General features: G+C 40.0%; 1 pseudogene; it reads right to left on the minus strand.

Annotated features, from left to right (window-relative positions):
- Positions 1-6,021: 6,021 nt before the first annotated feature.
- On the minus strand, positions 6,022-6,791 carry LOC103705142 (putative lipid-binding protein AIR1 pseudogene; annotated as a pseudogene).
- Between the last annotated feature and the right edge of the window lie 945 nt (positions 6,792-7,736).

Raw genomic sequence — 7,736 nt, forward strand, 5'->3', positions numbered from 1 at the left:
TAGTTGAAAGGCTGCAAAAGCATCCGGAGGATTAGTAAACTGCAACAGTTAGTACGCCAATTGCATTGTTCCAATTGGCTGACATTCTTCTTCTTAATAGATAAGATAAATTTGACCCCAGACATGGCATTTTTACTGTGTTTTTCATATAATCACTACTAGGACTAGGATGATGTAATGCTGCTGCTGATGATGATGATTATAAGTTATAACTATGATAATTAGCTTAGTGTGAAACGTAAATAAGATTATAAAGTCACTGCATGCAACAAATTTAGTTACAATATTAACAGCTAAACATTATTATACAGAATTTATTCTGGTGTTTTACCGACAGAAGGAAAACTATAAAGATCATGACATTTCGGTTTTTCGAAGTATACCTACCTTTGAAAGTCTTCAATAGTTCGTGCATGCAGGTTCATCTATTTGCATCATATAATATCATGTGGTTCAACTTAGAAAGACAATGAAAATATTGTTTAAGAAAAACAATAAAAAAGAAAACTAGATCGGTTTGTATATTACCATGCTCCCTAACAAGGCAAGGATAATCAAGATACTTTTGTTTTCTCATTGGCTAGAAGTGCAATTGACTCATCACAAGGAGTAATTAATTTGAATCATGTGTTGTAGGTACAGACAAGACATGCGACCTACAAACTAGCGAGGTAAACCTAAAAAGAGAGAGAGATTGAGAGATGGCACTAACACCAGCATCTAAAGAGGTCGAGAAAGAGCCACTTCTAACATATACATACAAACCAAAAAGAATAGCCCATCCCAATCCCGAGACCCATATTTTAACGGAGGAGAAAATTGCAAGAACTCAGAAAGGTGGTCAAAGGTTCTGACAAAAAAGAACAAAGAAAGGTCGATGCAAAGCAGTAATGCCAGTAACCTCGTTAGCGTTACTCAGATCGCCAAGATGATAACTTCTAAAAAGATGGCAATTAATGCCATGAGAAAGAGAACTGAAACAAAGAATAAAGCCATAGATAGAACAAGGCAAAGGCCAGAGATATGCATGCGAACAATCATCCTCCATGACTTTGGGATGCCCCCTTGTGATTTTTTAAGAAAGAAAATCATAGTATAAGTCAGTAGTCAGTAACAAACTCTCAATCAAATACAACCTAACCCTAACGCTAACCCTAACCCATCTTATCATCAAATGCCGAACCCTAACACAAGGAGCCCAACCACCCACTTCCAGTTCACCAAACCTAGCTAGCTAATTAATTAAGAGGGAAGACACAGCCCTGAGGTGGGGTCCTTCCACAAGTGATCCAGTGAAGTACGAATATCAAGGTTGAGCACCCTAGCTTGACAGCAGTACGGAGGTACACTGCGACCTCTAGCTCCAGCGAGCCCTACAGCACACGTCAAAACACAGCCCGAGTTTGGGAATGTCTAACGAGCACTTCGCCTCGGATGGAGGTGGAACCAGCATTCTAGGTGGCTTCTTTGTGGAGGGAAATGCCGGCCTTGCAATGCAATGGACGCGAAGACCATGCACACGAGCAATTGCTACCTTAGTTTTAGAAGCCAAGCAGATAGCGTCTTAAGGATACAGGACAGCTTGTAGCCGGATTTACATTGAGTTCCGCGGCCAACCCGTTCTCCTTTATTCTCAAAAAGAAGGGCAACCCGTGAAGTCTTTTCCAATTGTTAGCTATTTCCCTCTTTTCATTTTAATTTGATATTATTCTCTCACAAGCAGTGGTTTGCAGTTGGGCATGTGCTTCGTTGAGCTTCGAGTGTGTATTTCGATCTTCACAGTACCAAGTTCCTCTCTCTCTCTTTCTGCGATGTTTGGTGTATGTTTCAGTTGTGGTTATCCTAATCTGACGCCTTGGATTTTCTGTCCTTGGATTGATTCCGATGGGGCATCAGTCCAACCTGACCCACATTATGTTCTGAACTAGCTAGTTTTTTTTTTTTGGTACACAGCTAGCTAGTTTCAAAGTGCATAATTTCGACCTAATATTTTGCCTAAAGGAAAAACAAAAAAAATAGACCAAGTATTCATAATGTACTGACTTTATCAGACTTTTGAGCACTGCTGTATCATAGTTGTTTGAGTTTGGAAAGATGAGGTCCAATCGTGCAACATCCACACCCAATGAATTTGGTGATGATGTTCTAGATAAGACCCATGCATGACACCATGCATCATAACTCTAGGTATGGGTCAGTGTGAATCGGATCGAGCACGGGTCAGATTGGAGTCTACCAATCCAAATGCACGACTTCTCGAGAGAATATTAATTTATGATTAGTTTGCAAAATATATATATATTTTAATTTCTCAAGAATAAAAGAGTGGGAAGAAACGTGGACATAAGGGCAGTTCAAGGTCCATCTTTCCCGCGAGTTGGCAAATCCGGTGACCTCTTGCCGGGGGCGAAAGGTGGTGGCCGAGTTGGACCCATTCCAACTAAACCGATTACCAAAATGATATTTGCGTGGTTCACCAAACAGGAAGCCCGTGAACTCTTTTTGTTTTGTAGCGGCGTGCGAATCGGACAATCCTCTGGCTTTTCATTCATCGAGAGCTGCAACCTTGCAAGGATTTCCAAATGCTAGTGTTGCCATTTAATGGGATTCGACTACGTAAGCTTGTACTTGTACTTGTCTCATTACGTACACATCACGGTGCCAGAAATCAATGGGAGGAGAACCTGGTTTGGGTGATGGCGGTTTTCGAAGCAGAAATTCAAGGTGCAGCGAATCAGCATACGATTCATGGTTACGTGACGCAGGCACAGTGGTGGGCTCCCACTGCTCTGCATAACCTAGAAAAATTTTCTTAGAAAAAAATTATCATGCAGGCAATCCACCTGCTAATATTTCAGTGTGCTACACTTTATACAGTAGTTTGCAGTAAGTTGCTGAAGCAGGAGCCTCCTTAATTTTATCCAGGTTCGGTCATTAAAAAAAAACGAATATGCTTACTCCTAGAAGATACTTGTCACATCGAAAATTTGTGGACCTCTCTGGTGGATGACATGAAGCCTCGTGAGTCAGCCCTTTTATTCCACATGAAGAGTTGTGGGACCAAATTGGTGCACCATGCATGATGTTACTCATTTATACCTTCACGTATTAATAATGTATTGCAATTTGTAGGAGTCTGTCAAACTTCATAGTTCATCGTATGGTTATTAAAACATTATTAAGAGGAAGGAACTATATTAGTAGAGATGATAAAGAAGCATGGAAGGCAATATAAGTACCTCTAGGAGAAACAAGTAAAAGATGATGTGCCAAGAATGGGCAAACTATCTTTTCACAAGATGTGCAGAAATGATCTTTTATTATAATTTTTTTTTTTTGGGAAGGGGAAGGGTTTGAGGAACTAAGGATGATACTGTTAATCAATTTCTAAATTAAAAATATTCCTGTAAGGTATGCTGCTGCTTTAATGTTTTTTGTTATAAATTTCTAGAATTCCTGTAAAGATGATGCTGTTAATCAGTTTCTAAATCCCTAGTGAGAGGCCCACATGAAGTCTAGAATATTTGTTTCAAAACGAGAAAAAGTTCATGTAAAATAAGAATTTTTTCAATGAGAGGCTTGAATCATATATAAATATCTGTTCCTAGCATTATCCATCAAATGCTAAATTTCAATAAACAAATATTCCCATATATGCATCTAGGATTACATACTAAAGATTAGGCTTGAAGAATATGAGCTTCCTAAATTGAGCTATAACCAAATTATGTTGGACTCTAGCAACCTACGCAATAACAATTCACTATTTTCACCAGAAAATACAAGGACCTTCTTGAAAGGCTAGCTAGGCAAAGCAAGTCCTTAAATACTCTCCCTAATTTAAACCACCATGATCTATTTTTTTGACCAATCTAAAAAAGACTCATGCTGCAATGTCTTACAACCATGGTAGCGACGAATTGGGCCAGTTTTGATACCGTTGGTAGTGATTTAGGATGTCGTCTAAAGCATAATAGATAGAAGTTATTAATTGAAATTTTTGCCCTATTTAAGCATCCAAGACCTCCTTAACACACCCAATGTGAAATTAAATACAGCCCAAACAGATTGTCACGTACCTATGAAAGAGGTACAACTAACTAGAGCCTAAAACAAAAGCCCCCACAATTTTAGTTTTACTTAGAAATGCTAAGCCATTTCATTGATGGAGGAAAAGATCGAATTGGCGGCGAGCAATAAAAGCAAGATTTCCTTTGACTATACCCAAATGTCCTTCAAAAATCATTTCACAAGACAAGGTTGTCTTTGAACATGTCCAAATAAAGCCTACTTGCATAATTTAGCACGACTGTTTCTACAAAACAAAAAAATAACTATACAGGGAAAAAACACCAAATCTTTGTAATGCTGACTCTCGGAATAAGAAACCACTGGACAAAAGCATGGAAGCTAAAAGCAACGCTCATCGCATGAAGGGTCAAAAGCTTGACTTTAGGTTTTCTTGGCCCATGCAAGCAGTGGGATAGGGGTTGTATCTCTCAAAAGAAAGAAGGATTCATCTTTCATACAAATCCATCATTGAATCGCACAATAATCACTTCAAGATATAGGCAAGTGGACGAATAAAAAAGTTACATATGCTTTAAGAGCTGTGCAATTTGTGATCCAACGGTCAGCATCAAAAAAAAAAAAAGATCAATCATTCCTTCATATAAAAGGTACAACTCGAACGCTAAGCAATGAGATAGAAATTTCGAAATAATTCTTTGTTGAAAATTCATGCGTAAGACTCTCAAGGATAGACAGGGAGTAAGAATGTTTGAAATGAACTTTAGAATTCCCGCTATAGTGACCCAAAGAAGTGGCATCTCAAAAGATGATCAATCACGTTCAGCCATGTCCCGTCTACACAGTTCCGACATCTAATCTATGCGCATGCAGCGGACCATCATTTCTGTGGTGTGTTTGTCTGATTCATCATGCAAAGGGGCGTGGCTATCTATTAAACAAACGCAAATAGAAAGATTAGATGAGCTAACGACTCGCTTCATTATATTAAGTTTCGCGTTGATATTTAATCAGTTAATTAGCGTAGACCCTATCCGGCACATCAAACATTTAGTAGTTCATCAATCGTTTTCCTTCCAATGAAAATTTAATGATAACGGGTTTTACCATAAAACAATCTTTGGATCGGTATCTCTTGATAGCTTTTTTCATCCACAAATGAACACACTGGGGCTTTCTCACTTAAAGAAAGAAAGAAAGAAAGAAAGAAAGAAAGAAGAAGAAGGAAACCTCTTTGGAAAGAGAAGCTAAAAATCAGACTTGAAGCAACAGCAACAGTTTTCCAGAAAATTAGATATAAATTGAAATATGCAATTGTATGCTAGTTCTAGTTCCCAATGTCTGTCACTTAAACCTCTGAGCTACCACATCAACTTCTAATTTACCATGTCAATTTTTGATCCGCCACATCAACATCTAAGCTGCTACGTCAGCTGCTAATCTGTCACTTCGGTATTTAAGCTGTCATATTAGCTTCTAATTTGCTATGTCAGCTTTTGGATACTTTCGTGATCTAATTTCCAAACTCAACCTAGGTTCTACTTTACCGCCTTAAGTTTGAAAAGAGGATGTTAAGCATGTTACTATTTGGTTAACGTACTAGTGTAAATATAATTAATATTTTTTTATTAGTCTTGGTACACTTTTCTTACTAGCCATATTGTTAGTGTGCATATTAGTGCAACAAATACAAGATACAAAGAGTAAACATATATCTTTCACATATTCTCTCCCTTGTCATATTTTAGAAGTTACGGGTTGTGGATAGCAATCAAAAATTTTGCACCATTCTCGTGGTTTAAATACGTAGCAACTTCGTTCTCATCAGCATGGCATCTCGAGTGACCTTTAGGCCGTAATACCATGCTGTCCGCGCGGTGGAGCTGGCCGGGATAATGACGCTACCAAAGCGTAGACTAGTCTCAAACTGGTGTTAAGATCCAGATGTTATTTTCTACCTAACCAAGGGCCCAGTCAAGATGGTTAAGCAGGTACGATTAGCACTTTCAAGTAGATTACTAAAACTTGCTTATGAGCGCGCAAACATACATACTTCCATTACAAACAGTACTTATTTAGCATCGTACTGTCTTTAATTATTATAATTGGAGATGGAATGTCATAGGAGTACCGAGCGTTCCACCTTTTAAGATCCTAAGACTAAAACATCACCATAAATGCAAGAGCTTTTTGAACCCAACACAAAGTACATAGACTTGGAACATGATAGATGGAGATTGGAGGGAGACGGAGGATGGAAACATCTAAGCGCACTCGTATCCAGCTGGGACCTTCTTGCCGCAGTAGTTAAGAAGCAGGCTTAGGTCGACGGGGACGTTGAGGTTAATGCCCAAGATATTGGCCTTGATGGCAGTGCAGAGGCAGACGGCTGCTTCGAGATCAACGAGGCCCTCGAGAAGGCTGCAGCATGGTTTCTTTGGCGGATTACCAAGTTGGAGGTTGATCAAGCCTTGGAGCACGTTGGCGCACACGCCCAACTCGAGAGCATCCCTGGGGCAGGAAGGGTAGGCTGGCGTTGGGGATGGCTTGGGAGAAGGTTTGGGCTTGTAGGGGGGAGGTGGGCATGGGACGTAGTGAGAGGAGGCCAAGGAGAAGAAAAGGAGGTTGAGAGAGATGAGGAGAAGTGCGGTGGAGGAAAAGGCTTTGGAAGCCATAACGTAAATATTATTAAGTTGATAGAAGAGACTAACAGAATGGCAAGGGCTTGTGGGAGGAGAATAATGGTTTGAGATGGAGGTAATGGTGCAATAGGGTGCTAGGGTTTTATAGGGAAAGTCTTCTGATTTGTGTGGGGGTGGCGACGTTCGTTGGATGGGCCACTCACTAGCTGGCACATGCAACTTGAAGATAAGGTTCGAGGTTTGGTCCTTCGGAATTTTGCTACTTGTGGCTGGCATTCATGCTCCAAAGTCTATGCGACATGCACACCAATTAAACTTTTTTCACATTCTCCTCTCACACACACACACACACACACACACACACACACAGAGAGAGAGAGAGAGAGAGAGAGAGAGAGAGAGAGAGAGAGAGAGAGAGAGAGAGAGAGAGATTTGTGAACCTAACTTTATTTGATGGTAATGGATGCCCCTCTTCCATTTCACTCGCCAAGAGATTCCATTTCATGACCTTTCTCTTGGACAAAATATCACCATATTGTACGCGATCGGACTCAGAATGAGCTTGGGCGCCATTAAATGAAAAATTATATCCTACGTTGCATGCAGATAATCACAGCCACTTATTTCTATCGAGATCAGCACTTGATGAAAAAGACCCACGAAGCGAATGGCTGTGATTGGCTATGTGTATGGCCCCATTAGATCGTAAATGAGCTCTAGCTGGCTACACATTTTATTAATTCAGTCGCATTATTGTGCATCCAAGACTCGTTTTTATTGGTAATGCTCGAATGACTTGCTTTTGTGGTTGTGCACTTATATTTCCACCAAGAATGTGCAAAAACTCAACTCTGACCATACCCATTCTATGACGCATGACTCTGGTGGTTCAAAATGATCATACACCCACAGCACCACATTGCAAAGGCTAAGTGAAAAATCATGTCTTTACCGATGAGGAGCTGCGATAGTCATCAGATTGGTTCAGGATTCTTGTAACTTTGCTAGCATGGCTTTTCTAGTATTTGGCCTCAATCTGCACATCAGTGCAAGACTCGGAGCCTT

Source organism: Phoenix dactylifera, chromosome 3, assembly GCF_051530095.1.
Source record: "Phoenix dactylifera cultivar Ajwa chromosome 3, Ajwa_hap1_PhDact_Kaust_v1.1, whole genome shotgun sequence".
NCBI lineage: Eukaryota > Viridiplantae > Streptophyta > Magnoliopsida > Arecales > Arecaceae > Phoenix > Phoenix dactylifera.